This window comes from Fukomys damarensis, unplaced genomic scaffold, assembly GCF_012274545.1.
Source record: "Fukomys damarensis isolate Sample0158 unplaced genomic scaffold, DMR_v1.0_HiC HiC_scaffold_37, whole genome shotgun sequence".
In the NCBI taxonomy this organism is placed as follows: Eukaryota; Metazoa; Chordata; class Mammalia; order Rodentia; family Bathyergidae; genus Fukomys; species Fukomys damarensis.
The window spans coordinates 38,275,881-38,295,303 of NW_022900949.1; the positions used below are offsets into that span (position 1 = coordinate 38,275,881).

At 36.1% G+C, this 19,423-nt stretch overlaps 2 pseudogenes; one reads left to right on the plus strand and one right to left on the minus strand.

Annotated features, from left to right (window-relative positions):
- Window positions 1–10,173, plus strand: part of LOC104850037 — a 24,395-nt pseudogene extending 14,222 nt beyond the window's left edge.
- Window positions 10,174–18,596: 8,423 nt separating this feature from the next.
- Window positions 18,597–19,129, minus strand: LOC104850030 (annotated as a pseudogene).
- Between the last annotated feature and the right edge of the window lie 294 nt (window positions 19,130–19,423).

Below are 19,423 nucleotides of genomic sequence, written 5' to 3' on the forward strand. Positions count from 1 at the left end.
CCGCCGGGGGATCGCAGCCAGGCAGGTAGGCAGGCAGCTGAAAAAACCCCCCTCTGGGGTCCTTGGGTCCTTCCTGGGTCTGTTGTCGCGCAGGCCGGGAGCTCACGCGCAGGCCGGGAGCTCACGCGCACGCCGCCGGGTGATCGCAGACAGGCAGGTAGGCAGGCAGCTGAAAAAAACCCCCTCTGGGGTCCTTGGGTCCTTCCTGGGTCTGTTGTCGCGCAGGCCGGCCTGATTCATTAATTTAGAATTTACATCTTTTCATTCTGTAGTATACCTACTTTGCTTTCTTCATATATCTTTGCTTTTTCTAAAATTATTTCTAATATGTAATTTTCTTTTGAAATATGACTACTTGTCTAATTTGTAGGGCAATATAGCCATCACTGTATTTTATATCAGGAAATCTGTGATGCCTTTAAAACAATTAAACTGCATTTAAAAAACCTCTGCTCAAACAAGAAGGTATTTAACACTCATTAAGATCAGAAGTATATCTAGCTCTTCATTTCAAGACTTGTTACATTTTACTTTTATTAAATGAACTATATTTTGGGGCCACTAAGAAACTCCATGTCTTAATTGTTTTAAAGTTAGAAATAAGTAACTATGAGGAAAAAGATAACATTAACTTTGTGGCCTTCCATGGAAAAGAAACTGTGGGCTACTCCAACCTTCTCCTAGATCTCTGGCCAGCCACAAACCCAGCCCTGGAAAGGGCCAGAACATACACTTCCAAGTTTTCCAAATAAAGACAAGTGCTGCCTGAAGTCTGAAAGGCCACTTGTAGCTACACTTCTAAAGTAAAAACAAAAGCAGAAACCAGTTGAACCTGAGCTTAACAGCAGCATCTGTCAGATTCAAACATGTGGCTGGCATATTGTTTCCTTCAGTGCATTTACTGTAACTTTTGGCTATTTTATTCAGGTTCTCTTATTATTTTTTAAAATCTATATTACTAGAACATAAGACATTATCTACTTAGCTCAAGGTTTTATGTCTAGTGTTAGTAGAGTAGTGGCACATGGTGATAGACTATCAACTCTGTTTTACCCATACCTCGTTGGACTGTGGCTTTTACAGTGTGTTTCAAGAAAATTATAGTGCAGTTTGTGTATACTGATATAAATCCATATTTTTCCCTTCTCTGCCGAACAATTTACCAAAAATACATAAACAAGGTAAGTGGAAAATAACAAAGAAGTATTTTGACCTTAGATAGCACAGTGAGAAAGCTAACTGATACAGATACTAGAAGAAAACTGAAATTTTATACTTCACAAAATTGACATAAATACTTTTGAGGAGAAAAACCATTATCTGTAGTTTGCAAGGGTGGGCTACAGCTAGAAAACTATATGTGTAGTTTGCAGGGGAAAAACCATCTCTGTAGTTTGCAAGAGGTGGGTCTACAGCTGGAACCTGGAGGCCCCATCTACTTCACTTAACCCCAGAGTTAGTAATTCTGAATGAAATGTCACACAGAAGAGCCGTATTTCCAGGAAGCAGTGTTTGTCTGTAGCATAGGGAAGAAAACGATATATGAACTGTTGACGGGGAGAGTTGGGTGGAGAATACTACTTATCTTCTCTGTTTAAGAAATTGTAAAGGCTAAATAAACTTTCATAAACCTCTAGGTCATGAGAAACAAGGCCCTGGCTTCTGGCTTTCTGTAAAGATGCTTCAAAGCTAGCAAACAGTTCTAGAAAAACCAGTACTGAATCTATATTCACAGAGATTCTGAAAGAAAAAAAAAGGATAGAAAAATAAGGCAATAGATTCTACAACATAAAAGACCAAAATGAGAAAAGTAGAGAAATTGATCCAAAAATAAAAGGTTTAAAAGGATTAGAGAGCTATACCAGACAGGCAAAATGGGCAATAGAGCCTCAAAATTTACATAGTCATGGCTGTCAAAGAAAGAAAGCAGTGACAAGAAAAATGTATTTAATAAAATATTTTTTGTGTCAAAGGAAATTTGATTAAAGCATTAACAAGGCACAGTATGAGTAGTAAAGAGTGGGTAAAATGATCATTCCTGAAAAATATTAAATTAAAAAATAAAGGGATATTTTGGATATTCAGGTGAAAACAATCAACTAATTTATATAGGAAAAAAAGTCAGTTTCATCTCAGTCCTCCTGACAACAAAAATACCTGTCAGAAAATAATGTAGGGCTGGGATTTAACTCAGTGTTTCCACCACCTGCCTCGCAAGAGCAAGGAATTCAGTTCAATCTGCAGTATCAAAAAAAAAAAAAATTGTAGTAATAGATACAAACTTCTCAAAGAAAGATAGATTCATATATAGCAAATTGTAACTTATAGATAAAGGAAATAAACTGTTTTAGAAATACAAAAAAATGTACATATATCAAGGAGAGGTTCTTCAAGAGCTCCTGGAAAAATTCTTATGTCACAAACTATCCCCAATCAAAAGGTGACTTTAGACACAGGCTCCTCCTAACCAGCACTCCAGAGTCTCAATGAGCAACTTTGAATGTAGTGCAACATGAGATGTGAGGATGAAATTTTTTATTTTCTCTTCTCTTATGCCAGGGGGTGGGGGATAGAATCTGCTTACATAGCTGAGACTCAGGTTAGAATTTATGTTTCACCGAACTGTTTGTTCCTGTCATTTAACAGTGCCATGATGTGCTTATAATTTTCTTATTAACCTGTAAAAATGCCTTATGATGGAGATTGCAGGCCCTTGTCTGTAACATGAGTAATAGGACTAGAAAATATTTTCCAAACATTGTCTCACATTTTTAAATTCATTGGTGTATTCTCCAACCTCATGTATAACTAGTTGATTATATGATATTAGTATGAGCTCACATTGAGGGTTTTTTTTTTGAGTGGTGGGGGGAAACTGCCTGTTTCTATATTTTTAGGAATGATCCGTGGGTGGGACATCTTAAAATAAGGACACAAATGCAGATTGCTGAAGAGGTATCTTGCACAGCTAGGTCCCTGTGTGCATCAGACAGGAACCATCTTTAATGACAGTAACATAGGAGCAGGAAGGGCACAGGGGCACTTGTATACAGGCTGCTGTGGGGCTGCAAGTCTTTGCTACTTCTTTTGCAGTTCTTCAATTTGTATCTCAGTAAACCAACAAAGGAAGTCATCAGCTGGACATGTGGATCAAGGAGGGAAGAATACATACCAGGAGAGAGAGAGAGAGAGAGAGAGGGAGAGAGAGAGAGGTGTATAGTACAACTGTAAAGCAGCCCTTTTAGCAGGATCCTTCAGATTTATAGAGCAAGATCAGAACATCTCCAGCTACACTTAGTTGAGGAAATCCAGGGACAGAAAAGCAGCAAGGGAACTGTATTCGTAGTTGGGGTTTCTCATAGCAAGTTTAATCAGATAAGAGAGGAGCAAGGATAACAAAACCTTGGTTTGCAAACAATTTATTCTGGAGACTTTCTTGTAATCAAAAGCCCATATATATCACAGCATATTTCCCCACAAGAAATAATGGAAACTCAATTCATTCCATAACCCCAAAATATTCATATAAAATTATTACAACATTGTAATATAATACAAAATAATAAAGAAAATACAAAATATAAAGAAAAATGAACAAATTAGCCTGCATTTACCTTTGAAACCTTTGTGACTGTTGTGAGGGAGACAAGAGAGAGGAGGGTTATTGTGAAGGACAACTTTCACTGTCCCTGCTATCTATGGTCTCAATGGAATCTTTTTATTTTTGTGTAACTTTAACAAGAAACTTACCCAACCTGCTATGGCACCTGCTTTTGCCTCCTTTTGAGGATTTTGTGGAAATGTGACATTGCATTATCCTTGAATAGATTCATCGCTTGCATTGCTACAACCTTATTCTGTTAGTGATTTCTACACAGCTCTGCTCTGTTTTCTGCTTTCTACACATCTCCCTAACCTCATTTGAAGCGAGGGATTCCTCTGCCTTTTTCTCGTCATCCTCTGCAGATGAGACCTCCTCCATAACTTCTTGTTGTTGGAAGATGATCGATCACAATCCTGCAGAGAAAGAAGTGGGGGGAGGAAGAGAGAAGAGAGGGGGAGGAGGGGGAGAGGGAGAGGGAGGGGGGAGCCATTAGTGGAGAATCAATGGCTCAGTTGTAATCATGTGATATTTGGCATCATGTACTACGCATGTGGTAAGACACCACTTGTTTATCAACTTAAAATTTGTTAGAAAGTTTGCTCATTTTGCAGAATACTTGTAGAACGAGTTACTTGCAATCCAAGGTTTTGCTGTATGTACAGTAATATAATGACAGACCAAGGAATTTAAAGAGTATAAGGAGTAAGTATTTAAAAGTGAATTTAAATGATTTCTGAGATTAAACTATTGGAGCAAATGAACTTGAAATTTAGGGGACAATAGTCAAAGCATGGAATGTATGAAATAACTCATACAGAGGCACCACAGCTATTAATAATAAACTATAATGAGGTCTGTGTGATGATCTTTGGACCTTTTTCTTTATGCCTATTAAAAAGGGAAGGAAAATAAAATATGACAGACAACAGTGGATAGAATGTACCAAAATTTGGCATTCCATTTACCAGCAAAGAAAAACCCAAGTCCTAATGGCTTCACCACTGAATTCTGCAAGACATTTAGAGAAAAACTATTGCCAATACTCTTTAAACTTTTCAGTGAAATTGAAAGGGAAGCAATACTTCCAAATTCATTCCTGGAAGCAAGTGTTGCTTTGATTCCCAAACCAGGGAAGACCCAACCAAAAAAGAGAACTACAGGCCAATCTCCTTAATGAACACAGATACAAAAATTCTCAATAAGATACTGGCAAACAGAATACAGAGGGTCATCAAGAAGATTAGATACACCCTGACCAAGTTGGATTTATCCCAGGGATGCAAGGATGGTTCAACATATGTAAATCAATAAATGTAATACACTGTTTAACAAAGTCAGGGACAAAAACCATGCAGTCATCTCAATAGATGCAGAAAAAGCATTTGACAAAATTCAACACCCATTCACGACAAAAAAACCTGCAGAAAATTGGAATAGATGGTCTTTATCTCAACTTGATAAGGACTGTCTATGAAAAACCAAGAGCCAACATCATATTAAATGGCCAAAAACTGAAAACCTTCACGTTAAAATCAGGAACATGACAAGGATGCCCATTATCACCACTCCTGTTCCATATAATTCTGAAAACATTATCCAAAGCACTTAGACATGAGAAAGAAACAAAAGCAATAATGATAGGAAAGGAAGAAGCTAAGCTGTCATTATTTGCTGATGATCTGATACTCTACATAGAAGACCCAAAAAATTCTGCCAAAAGACTTCTAGACTTAATTGACACATTCACCAGAGTATCTGGATATAAGGTCAACACTCAAAAATGAATAGCCTTCTTGTACACAAATAACAAACTCACTGAGAGAGAAATTATCAAGAAATTAACCAATAACAAATGCTGGCGGGGCTGTGGAGAAAAAGGAACACTTCTCCATTGTTGGTGGGAGTGCAGACTGGTGCAACCACTGTGGAAATCAATGTGGAGACACCTCAAAGAACTAAGATTAGAGGTTCCATTTGATCTGCTGGGTAAATTTCCAAAAGAATTAAAAGAATCATACCACAGTGATATATGCACACCCATGTTTATAGTGGCACAGTTTGTAATAGCTAAAACTTGGAAACAGCCCAAATGCCCTTCAGTTGGAGACTGGATAAAGAAGATGTGGTTTTCTGTAAAATGGAGTACTACTCAGCCATAAAGAATGAGAAACTAGAGCCATTCATAGGAAAATGGATGCATATTGAGGCCATACTCTTATGTGAAATAAATAAGACACACAAGTTTTAATATCAAGTAGTTTCTCTGGTGTGAAAAACTAAAAGTGTAAATTGTATAACTAGTTAAAACTGGATACATGATAATGTGAAATAGGAAGAAAAGGGCTAAAGATGTAGGGGAAGTGGGAAGGGTAGGGGAAAGGAGCTAAGGGACAAGAAAAAATATGAGAAAAGGAAAAAAAACAGAAACAAAGTCTGTAAATAGGGGAAGGTGACGGGGGTGAAGGGAGGGCAGGGGTATGGGGAAAAAATGAGAACCAAGATCTGTCAATAAGATTAAAAAATTTTTGGCATTCCAAAAGCAAATGGATCAGAGGAAAGAAAGTGAATAATTGAATAATCAGCTCAAAATGAAACCAAATAATGAGCGGAAAAGTGTAAGATTTACAAGGGTCATACTTAAAAGAAGGATACCAAAACATTGGAAGGAAATGGTTGGAAAACTTTTACAATGACACACTAACCTAAGGAAATATGAATTAGCAATACTAGTATCAGACAAAGTAGAATTTAAGTTAAAAAACATTCATAGAGGCTGAGAAGTGTACTTTATAATAGACACAACACTAACCTATTAGGGTAAGGAAATGCTTTTAAATTTGTATGGACCTAATAACCTGAAATAGCACAATTTTGAAGTGACAAAACTTAAAAGAATTCCTATTGTAGAACATGAGAAATACAGATTTTTTATATTTATAATTTCTAAATTTAATATTGAAATTTCCCAAGTTCATAATTTAAATTTACATTTAAAGTTACTGAATAGGTAACTCTAGATTTCTATTAATTTTGAGTGGTGTTTTTCCTGAGAAAATCTTCTTTGCCTTCCTCTTCAGCATGCTGAAATTTTGTCTGACTATCACCATCAACCAGGTTGCCACCAGTCATTTTTTCATACTGATGAGAGATGGTGAACTGTTTTATAGTTGCTATAGTACCTATTCCATCAAATCATTTTATTTTAGTCCAAAATGTTAAATAAAATTAAAGCTTATAACCTTCATGTAGTAACCACATTTAACTGAAATTTAAGTAAAGTTTCTTTGACTCCTAAGATATGTAATCATTTTTCCATCCTCTGGCTAAAGACCTTCTCAGTTTTTGCCTTCTTTGTTTTTATTTATTTATTTATTTATTACGTGTTGATGTGTACAACTCAATAATAGAATAGCTGATTGGATTCTGCAAATTTCAAGTTACATTTGAATCTATTCATAGCATTTCACTTCTGGTAATCTGTCCAACATGAGAAATTGGAATGCTTCAAGCATTTTATCCATTTTATGCATCAACTGCCTTTTACCCCCTGGTGACAGGTCACATATCAAGCAAGTCATGACTCTAACATTTTTAGAGCTTATTCTTCTAAAACAAAGACTGCAAAACACAAAAAATGAAACCATTGGGTGGCCTCTTGAACACTGACCTTAGAGCTTGTCCCAGAACTTGGGTGTTCACACCATGAAAAAATAAACACACCCCATCATTGTTGACACTAATTGTGTCCTTCACTTGAGTCTCCTCAGAAGAAAAACCAAGCATGCAATTGCTATAGAGGGCAAGCTCATTCTCATCACTGGGGTGGCCCCTGTACACAGGGCTGAAGTCCAATTATAGCTTGGGGTGGGATACTATGACCATGGCCAATGCTTGTGCTATTTATAGTGTGTGGAGAAGGAAGGCAAGATATTCTTTTGGGACATCCAGCATCCTTGACTCAACACTAAATGCTCTTGCAAAGTCAAGAGAAAGAATATGCAAAAAAAAAAAAAAAAGGAGAGGAGACTCAAAGACATTACTCATAATTTTGTTCCACTGTATTACATAGTATTACAATCAGTTTTGTAAACCATTAACTTTTTAAACACTTCACTTAGAATTTCTTATGGAGAAAGGGGATGTTTGGAAGAATGAGAAGACAGAATTTAGTTCCCCAAGTGAGTGTCTGTGTAAGCAGTACATTCACTATTTACACATTTACATAAATGGTAGCCTGGAGCACATATATTTCTACTGCTTGTTCTAGTGGTTTAAAGACCAAAGTATGAAAGGCTCCGTCTATATTTGGTGAATTTTATATTTCTTTCTTCTCTCAGTTTTTTGCTTCTTATATTTTGAAGCTCTACTATTAGATGCATAATATTTAAAATTGTTTTGTCTTGTTGGTAAACAAACCTATTATGATCTAATACATGTCTTTATTGCTGGTAATATTCCTAGATATGATTTTATGAAATTTAATTTAGATTTTAAATGGTTTTGCAGATTATATGTAGTGGGAGAGGGCAATTAAGATAAGCCTTGAGAATGGTCAGGAAAATGTTTAAAAAGAACAAAGTGAAAAAGTATTAATCTTACCAGAGACCTGGATATGCTATAAAACTATAATATTCATGTTGGTAAAATAGAATAAATATTTCAGATATAGATTCCAGTATACATATAAAAATCTAATGTGTGCTAAAGGTGGTAATTTAATTCTGTAAGAAAAGTGTGGTTTTAATAAATGTTCTAAGACAACTAACCACATATTTTAGAAAAAATAAATTTTAAAATAAAATAAAAATAAAATTTTTCTTACACAATATAAAAATATAAAACTGAAGTTGAAAAATTAAATAAAGAATAAGAATGATATAAGTTCTTATTAGCAGCAGAAAAAAAAATAAAGACCATCAATTGGAGAATGATGGTACAAATTATTCTACATTCACACTGTGATATTTATTAAAAGAAGAAATCAGATTTAAACAGTTGAAGTAATATCTAATAGATATTTATTATTGAATAAAACAGTCTTTCACAAAATGTATAATTCAGGAAAAGAAAAACTTGTAAAGGGTAGGGGAAAGGTAATAAGGGAAAAGAAAAAAATAGGAGAAAATGAAAAAATGGAAATAAAGTGTTTGTAAATAGGGAGGGGAGGAGGGGGTAAAGGGAGGGCAGGGACAAGGGGAAAAAATGAGAACCAAGACCTGTCACGTAAAGGTATAAGATCCCAATAATGAATGTAACTGTACTGTATACCTGAAATGTACCAATAAACTCAATAAAAGAAGAAAACCTGTAGAAATATTTTAAACTAAATTTATTGAGACATCATGAGATTAATACAAGTTGCCTTTGGCCTCTACAATTACAAGAGGTGCTCAGAAAGGTGGGCCATTAGCTGCTAGACATTTATTAATAGGCAGACTGCTGAAACGTGTATACATCTTTTTGGCAGACTCTGTATATAAGATGTGTGGTTATATAGGTATGCATTGCAAAATAATTTTGGTAAATGAAACATATGCACCCTATAGTGCATAAATGTCCACGTATGACTCTATGATCATACAGAAAAGAAGTGGGAGAACAGATAGTAAACCGTTATGAAGGAGAGAACTTTGAGGGGCACAAGTTATGAGTGCGAGTGGCAGGAAAAGGGAGAAGCAAAAATCAAACTGCTTAAATTAAATGTGCATGATGCATTAATGTGATGTCATCCTTATACAACAAATTAAAATGAAGCTAAAAAATAAAAGACCAGAGCCTACTGCTCTGCAATAAATGTTTGTCACCCGTTGTGACACCTTGGGTTTGCACAATTAACTTCCCACCGGAAAAAGCATTTGAGGGCAATGTGTTTATGTATTATGGCATGTCTAATTTTTATCAACTTCATCATCCTTATGTGAGATGTTAAGATTGTAGCTCAACGGAGATGCTAGTGCTTTGCTTAGTCTCAGTAAGGAAGTGAGGAAGAAATGAAGATCTACCCGTTGCTTCTTGTGGAGCTATTGCCAGCAGCATGTTTAATGATACATTGGAATTATTTCTGGTCTGCAATGAATCTGATCCTACTCCTTTGAAAAATAAAGGTATTGCTTGGTGGACAGATAAACATGTGAAATTCAGAAATCCTTCTGGAGCTAAAACTCTGGAAGAACAATTGAAAGAAACAGCAAAGCCAGTAAACTGGCGGGCTGGCTTCTGAAGACCGTAAGAATGGCTTCAGAAATGAGGATTTGTTTGGATGTGCATAGCAGCACTGCCTACTCTTCTAATGTTATATCAAGTTATAGACTGGAAAAACGATTGACATCCAACATTACCAGCTAGGTCATACCATTTGAATATCACACACAATTACCTTGTACATTCTTTTGATGGAAAAAGACTGGATGATCTTGAGCACTGTTTCACGGATGAGGGGAAAAAGTCCATTTTGGAGGATTGTATACATCACTGTTGGATCAATCTCTTTCCTTTTGGGAGTTGTTCTACTAGTAATTAGTCATAAACATAGAAACAGCAGTAACACTGCTGACACCACGGGATTTTGAGGTTGGCACTTACAACTTCTTTTAAGAACAGTCTTTGTCCTTTGCTTCTTTCTTATGGATTACATAAAATATATGATGGATATAAATATGGGAGAGATAGACAAACTCCTCGGCAGACCTCCATCTTCTGCCTCCACTGTAAACTAGAGGTCAGTGCTCAAGGAGTCTGTTTCCATTCTTGTCACTTTCAACATTCAGAAATTTACTTCAGCATTGGAAGCACCTCAAGCTATCCTTATGTGGCAGATGAGTGTTTTGACTTAAGTGTTAACCTCACATTTCAGAAATGTTTGAAACTTTAATTTCTGCTGTATTTCCTTAAATTTTGCTTTGACCTGTAAGGTCAAATATGAATGAATATACACATTTTGTTTAGTTAATTTAGCATTTGTTTTGGTTGGTTTTCCAAGACATGCTTTAAAAAAATGTTCCATAAATATCCTATTTCTGGGCATTTTGGAGTATTTACATGATTAATTGCTGAAATATGTACATAATAATTGTAACATGTATAGTTGAAATTATTTGTTAATTGGTATTATTTTAGTATTCCTTATTGAATAAATGCTGCAATTGTTTGTTATGGAACTTATTCTTGAAATAAATATATACTTATTTTTCCACAAACATGAAAATGTATGTATTTAAAAGAGGTGACTTAATTGCATCATTTTAAACTAAAAAATCATGTTTATATAGAAGAATGCCTGTTATTGGAAGTTTATAATAATTTCATTCAGTCATATTTGAGATCAGAAGGTCTGAGTAATATACTGATCTTGATTAATGTGTATTTTAAAGAAATAAAACAACGTAATGGTTAATAATAGAAAGGTGCCACACGTATTAAGTTTTGTAGAACATATAAAACTTAGTTAAAAGAACTTGTAATTCATAGTGACTTTTAACTTATGAAATTATTTGTATGTTATTTGATATATGACTCTCCTAGAACTTCTGAGTACAGAGAGTATTCTTTATCTAGATATAGTCGTTGCTTTGCCAGGCCTTTGCAATGCTGTTTATGTGAAAGTTGTCCTTCTTACACATGGTATTTGTTTTCTGGGTACATCATGGGGGACGGAGATTTCTTCATTCTTTCCAGATTGAGTCTGTGCTGTTTAAGGAGGTCTGCTATCCTGTATCCATCCATCTCTGTCTCTGTCTCTGTGTCTCTCTGTCTCTCTGTGCCTACCCTTTATAAACTGGGAGACCAACTTAAAAGAAAAGTTGAAGTTCTCTTCAGACATATTCACATTGCCAGAAAAGATGGAATCTTACAATATAATTGAAGTTTCATTCATTTTACAAGTGTATTGATTGCCTAAGGCTCTCCCTCTCTCCTGTCATGTGAAGTCTAAGAGATTTCTCTTCCTTACTATGAAGAAAATTCACACGGGATATTCATACAGCCCCTGTGAAGCATGGGGGAGGGCGAACATTTCTATCTTACAGGCTTTATGCTTACATCTTGAAAACATTGATGTCACTTTCAAATTTCAAAGAATCCCATTGCATTTTAGAGCAACAAAATTAAGAAGAAGACTTAGAAAAATGCAGTAATTTGTAGAAAGTATTTTGAAATAAAGCTTTCCGATTGAAATTATTCAGTAAATAAAAGCTAAGAAATTTCACTGAAATCTTAAAAAGATTTACAAATAAGTGGGAAAATAATAACTGCACTATCTAATAGGGAACTATTCAACCTAAAGAAGAGTCAAATGAATATGGTTTATTGGATAGTGACAGTTCATTTCTAACCATGATTTATTAAAAAATAACATCCTGTTTGTATATTCTGGATTTACAAAAATGAACAAAATTTTTAAAAAGCCATACCAAATAACAGGAAGTGTGTGTGTGTGTGTGTGTGTGTGTCTTCTGGTCTCTTCCCCTCTTCTTATCAAGCCACCACTATGCAATTGTGAGGACTTCAACCTGATGACTATGTAATCCTAGTCACCTCCTGAAGGTCCCCTCTAAACACCATAGTTAAAGTTTCCACCCTTTTACCTCACATTGAGGAATACATTCCAACATAGTTTTGGGAGGAGACAAATCATATTCAATCTATAACAGCATAAGCCATTAATTTTAGTTTTCTTCCTCGTTTACATTTGAAATCCAGTTCTTAAATCTTCCATAGATATTAGCTTATCTCCAGGACCAAAGTACACATAGTCATCTCTGATAGGCTATTTAGTTTGGTGGTAGATTTTCAATATTACAGGTTATTGTGTCCTTTATTCCTTCTGGGATATAAATTTCTAACTATATTTTTTTTTCTGAAAAGGCACAGTTTAGCATAATGGCCCCAACTCCACATCATTTGGACCTGACATAGTGTTTACCTGACATAGTGTTTATACGGATGCTCTCTTACTTAGTTAACAACCACCTTTGAAACATTTAATGCCTCAATAAAGGCAGTGCTATCACCTTCTGGCTTAAAATGGACCCATTTGTGGATCTGAACTAACATTTCACACAATTTCATTAATCTGACTCAAAACTTTCCTGTCTGAAAAAAATGAGGCTATATCTTAACAATAACTCTTATAACATATAACTATATGCCAAGGATGAGGAACCCTGCAAGAACAATACACCAACATCCAGAAGTAATGTTGCTTCCAGGCCCACAACTCAGTTAGCATATGGCCTCCTAAATGAATGTCTGTCCCAGTAGGGACAGGAGTGTCCAGAGTGCTGAGTTAACCGATTAACTGGCTGATGGAATTTTCAATCAGAAATCATTGCTGAGCACTCCTACTCACTAAATTTCCATGTAGCAACATCTTTGCTTTAAGATCTTGGCCTTGGTGTCTTTCACTTCACCACCAGTTTTGGAGGGATCAGCATTATCAACACTCTTTTGCCTTGGATCTTGCCTTCTCTTCCTGCTGCTTATGCATCCACAGCTACTATCCTGGGCAGCTCTTGAAGCACCTGGTTCTTCCATTTTAAGAAGATTGCATTGGCACTCCTGATCATCAGTGGAGCTGAAAGACCCAGAAGAGTAAGCAGATGTCAGAGGTGTGTGTAACTGTTGTGATAGAGAAAGTGCTCATATCCATAGTCCACTAATGCTTGCTCAAAATGACCATATTCCTATAAAATTAAGGAGCAAATTCCCTCAGTGGCTCTAGACATTGATGCTCAGAATTGACATCTCCATCTGTATTGGCTGTTCAGTTATTTTATTTCAGATCAGAGAGGATGTAATTATTTAAAGTTCTTTTCTACCCACTAGATTCAAGCTTAGTGTCATTGGCTGACCATTGTTAAATTAATAGCCAGTCCAACTGGACAACTGCCTCCTGTAACAGTTCTTTTAGCACAACTCACCACTGGGTAGTGTTTCTTTATAGCTCCTAACATAGAATAAACCCTTCCAATCCCACATGATCACTAGAGTTGCTATGATGCTAATTCCTTGCCCCCCCTCCACTGTCTCCAACTCAGATGATTTTCCTGGGAAATTCCTTGGCACATATAAATTTCCTCCAGTGACTCTTTCAGTGTAAAATAATTAAGGGGAAATCTAGAGTAAACAGAATTTTTAAAAAAAATTTTTGGGGGTACTGGGGATCAAACTCGGGTCCTTGTGCTTGCAAGGCAGGTGGTGGAATCACTGAGCTAAATCTCTGGCAGGAAAATTTAAAAATCATTTACTGACTTGATATTTCCAATGAGGTTTCTGGATTTTCTTCCCATTTTTGTCCCTTTGAGCTTCCTAATACAGTTTTGATCTTAATCATTAATTTAAATTCTTTCTTTCCATACTTTTAACAGCCATGCTTCCATTTGTTTTTACCACACTTACTCAACCTCTGGCTAATCCAACATCCAGTGTTTGACTATCTGACTTCTCTAGTTTTATGTCTGGGCTTCTGAGTGCTTCCGGAAAAAGTAACAGACTAGCTCGGATTGATGCCACTACAACTCATGAGTCTCTCTTAGGACCATTTCCAGTGCTGGGATTGAAGTTAGGCTCTTGATTTTTAAAAAGTGCATCAAAATGAAGTTAAAGAAGAGTAAAAAACAAAGCAAAAAGCTTGGCAGGGAGAAGGACTTTGTAGACAGAGAATAGGACAGGCAAGAGCAAAGGTGCCATGTGGAGAGGACAAGAGGCTACCTCAGACATCCTCGTTTCCTTGTATCTCTCTAGTTTCTTTTATTTTGCTTTCCTTTTCATTTTACACAGCTTAAGAAGGGTTAGTTTCCATATCCACTAAACTGACCATATCCAAGGTCACCGTTCCTGTACAACATGGTTCCCACCAGCCACCTTTTCTCAACTCAAGCATTTGTTTTGTGATGTAACTTTTTGAATATGTATTTATATATGTATTTCTTTACTAGATTGTAAGTTTCAGATGGTACCCTTCATTTCCTTTTATATCCCTGGAGTCTAGAACTCTGGGAGCCTATTCCTAGCAGATGCTCTTTAGATAAATGACTCACTCTTTATCAGATAACAAGAAGCTCTGGAGACTTTGGGCACTCAGAAAGAATAAGCGATGCGATGAGCAACTGGGGAACCTAAATGAGAGAAACACTGGTGGTGTCTTCTTTTTAAGGATTACCAGACCGGGGCCCACCGACCTAGCACTCCAGTACCCTCCTGCAATCTCTCTTCCTGACCTCTCACTGACATTCAGAGGACGCCAAAATAAAGTCAAGTAAAAATGTCTAATTATATTTGCATTTTAAAGACTGAGGGAAATATATTTGCAGAGCCAAACATTGTTTTACCAGTAACTTTACTACCTCCAATCCAAATGGCATCACATTAACTTATTTTGCTTTTGTTTGCTTTGCTTATTTCTGGACCTGTGGTTGCTCTTTAGAATAGCTCAAGGGTGGAAATATGTGAATCCCTGGAGAAATTCAAACAAGCACCACATTCAGAGGTGACAAATATAAAAGGTGACTTCTATTTCACTAACCTAGGAAAATAATATTCGGGGGAAGAAAATAAGAGGAGAGAAGCCTTGACATGCTTGTAAGAAATGCCTAACAGTGGTCCAACCCTCCGCTCTTCAAAGTTTTGGCCTCTGAAGAGAAACATCAGGAGGCCCCACCTTCATTTGGCTAAATATATGGCTTTAAGACCCTAAACTACTCATTTACAGGTCTCTGCTTAAATTCACAACCACATTTTAAGCATAAAACTTTGTGGTTTGTGAGTTAACAAGATGTCACCAAAGAAAATATTGCTCCTTAGGGTGTTCCTACCAAGACCTTTGGAAATGTCAGATTGCAGCAGTCCTTGCACCCTGCTCCCCACAAAGTGAGCCTTCTGGGTTGAAAAGCATTGGTTTGCTAATGGCCAGTTACAGGCTGTGCTGTTCCACAAACAATCTTGATTTGTCTCTATGGGCTGTGAATGATATGCCTCAAGGAACGCTGGCTGATAGTTTCTTCATCCTCCCCCCTAATTTTCTCACTAGAATGTTTAATCAGTGAAAAGGCAACATATTTATAGATATAATAAAACAGTAGAGGAAAACTGTTTTAAATATATGCATGACATGTTATAATTATACATATGTGTGTGTATATGTGTATATATATTCATATATATATATATACACACACACACACACACACACATATATACATATTTGTGTGTCTCTATGGAAATGTATTACACTTTATGATGATTTATTTCTAACAATCAAGAATTTTCCTAGGGCAGGATGAAAGTAAAGTGACACATGAACAGCAAATACTTGCAGATGTTCCAAGAGAAAAGGAATATATGTATGTGAAATTATAAAAGCAGTGTTTCACGCTACATTTGAATGACTTAAAGTCTAAGAAGTAAAGTTTATTGAAGGCCTGCAATGGCCAAAGCAGATCATGTCTCTAAATAATTTCTTTTCTTGTTAGGAGCTTGACATAAGCATCATCAGCCCTATCTTACAAATGTGGAAGCTGAAGTTTAGGGAAGCTCAAATGAATCTTAATTCTTAGCAAAAGGCATGTGAATAGCTATGTTAACAATCTCGAATTTTTCTTTCAGCATAGTTTCAAGGTGATGAGGTAATGAAAACTAGTAACGCAACGTTTTGTATCACAAGATTAATGCTCTCCAGTCCATTTTGATTGCCAAAATCCTTAATAAAATTTCCCAACTGGATGTCAGTGGAGGCTAGAAAGAAAATTGGTGAACTTAGGAGAACAAAGGGGAAGGTAGTCAACTCTAAAGACTATAGACCTGTGAACATTAACTATAACAACATGTAGGGAAAGTGTTTTATAGAGCCACTCAATATATTGTGGTGTAAATAAAGATAGTTTAATACAAAAGCTATTTGAATTTTAGACTGGTATTACTTTTTGTACATTTAATGCAAGATTCCATTTAGGTGCTATCACTAAAAATTGGCCACCTCAATAAAGGAAAATAGAAGTTCTTAATGTAACCAAGATATTTTTCATGGTTGAGCTTAGAATGCTTTGAACATTTCTTATGCTGCCAGACATTAAAAGAAGCAAAGTCTCCATACTCACACAAATTTTCATCAAACATAATTTCTAAGACCAAGCTGCAGTTCCAGCCGTGTTTTTCAGACCTTAATGTAAGTATAAAGGAAGTTTTCATAGTTCAAAATTCATTTAACATGCAAAAATCAATTACTTAATGCAATTGAGGAGCGTTCCACTAGCCTGAAATAGGAAGTGATTAATATACAATGGAATGCCAAGAGGCAAAGATCAAGAAAAGAATCTAATAGAATGCTGTGAATGCCTTCTGGGTGATGGATGTGCTCAATTAAAGTCAGGATCTCACGAACTCATACAGTATTAGTATTTGACAGGGTTCAGCTGTATGAAAACATTTTTGAAAAATTTCAAAAATATATGTAAAATCTCACTTCATTAACATATTTACCATTACAATCAATTTTGATCATAGAGAGCACTAATATTTTACCAAGATCTATGATAAAGACATATTATTTTTATTTCAGACTAGAAACAATTTAATTGACATTGAAGATTAAGAAAGAGATTCTTCTTTATTCAAAAATTTTTCTTTTTTAATCAAAGTCTAGTCCATCAAAAACCATTCAATCACTAGTGTATTGGGCTCATACCTATTTTCTTTTTTTTTTCCTCATTGAGTTTATTGGTACATTTTAGGTATACAGTACAGTTACATTCATCATTGTCTTGTACCTCTACATGACAAGTCTTGGTTCTCATTTTTTCCCCTTATCCCTGCCCTCCTTTCACCCCCTCATCCCTTCCCTATTTACAAATACTTCATTTCCATTTTTTTCATTTTCTCATTTTTTCCCTTTTCCCTTATTTCATTTCCCCTATACATTTATCCCTTTTTTTCCTATTTCACATTGTCAGTTATATCATTAGGATCTTATGTACCATTATAGTTTTTCACACCAGAGAAACTATTTCATACCTATTTTCATTAGTTTTTATTTGTTCTTCTTGTTATACTTTCCTATCTCTTTCATTGCCCTCTCCCGGATCAATCTAGTACTTTTTATGACTCCATCTCTCAAGACCAAAAGTGTTTTAGTTATATATATTGAGTTTGTTTTCTGCTCCGGCTAACAAACCCAACACCTTGCACATTATAGTTAAGCACTCTACCACTGGGCTACATTCCCAGCCCTGTATTTATATCTTTTGAAATGGTCATAAAATTAAAATATATCTCCTTGTCTTATTAAAATGTGGTACTTTTTCTCTTTCCCAGACAATATTACAATGTTGAAACATTTTACCCTCTTTTTCTTAGGGTGCTTTAAATAATATATTTAACTGAAATCCCATATACTAACTTCCATTTATTTTGGTACATCTTAAATCTAAGTGTAAATAAGGTTCAAATGGCACTAATTGACAGTGTGAAATAGGAAGAAAATGCGTAAAGGGGAAGCGGGAAGGGGAGGGGAGGGGAAAAAAGGAAGGGAAAAGAAAAAAATGTGAAAAAAGGAAAAAATGGACACAAAGTCTTTGTAAATAGGGAAGGGTGAAGGGGGTGAAGGGAGGGCAGGGGTCTGGGGAAAAAATAAGAACCAAGACGCATTATATAAAGGTACAAGATCCCAGTGATAACTGTATTGTTTGCTTTAAATGTACCAGTAAACAATGGGGAAATTTTTTTAATAAAATATTTTTATACATCTTGCCCCAAGATGATAATCCTTAGAGGATTTTCAAGCCAATGTAAATATTTCATAGATATGTGGCCATTTGGGTACACATCTGCGCAATACCTCATAATAAGCGAGAACACTGAAAAGTAAAGACCTGGCGCAATTAACCGGGTATAATGAGAATCTGCTCCAGATCCTGTTTCTCCGAGGTAAAGGCACCACACACCTGCTCAATTAGGAAACTATCCTTACAACACAGGATGATTTTTTATTTTTTAAGTCGGGCTTAGGGAACTCGGCCGCTAACTGGGAGCTGCATGGCAGAGCTACGCCCCCAGCTTATGCCGTGAGTTCATAGGGAACAGGTTCCGACAACTCAGCCTCCTTCCCGTCGGTTCTCACGAAGTGCGCTTCTCTGGGCGGGGCAGGCTGGCGCTTCACCTGAACCCAGGTCCCTTTCTCTTTGGCGTCCTTCTTTTTCTGATCATTTTCCTTGACCCGTTTCAGGAAGCTGTCACTACTCTTTGGGTGTTTAGTGTGCTCAGTACGCACATTAATCCTCTTGGCAAGAATCTCGCCCTTAACTTGTTTACAACAATGCCAGCAGCACGCGGGGTAACACTGCAGACTCTTCCAGCCTTGCCATGGTAACATTTGTGTGGGATTCCTTTCCCAACAGTACCCACTCCCTTGATGTCTACAATAGCACCCTTTTAGTAGACTCGCGTGAATGTGGCCAAAGGAGCAGCCCCATGTTTCCTAAAAGGCCTAGAGAACGTATACCGGCTTCCCCACCTCTTTCCCTTTGTGCTCGTCATTGTGGCAAATTACTGGAAGGTGCCGGTTCCGGCCGAAAGGCTGTATTGTTGTCGTTTACATTTTATTTTATATATATATTTAATGCCACAAAATATTATTATTGCTATTATTTATAGTCAATGTTAATTTTTATTTATCTGCGAGGATGTATTATCCTTACACTGATTTCATTACTTCTTGCACTTCCATGTTTCTGTCTTAGTTAATTATCTTTGCTGTAGGATTCCCTTTTTTCAAATGTAGATTTAATGAAGACAAATTCTCTAATTTTTTATGTGTCTGAAATGTCTCTA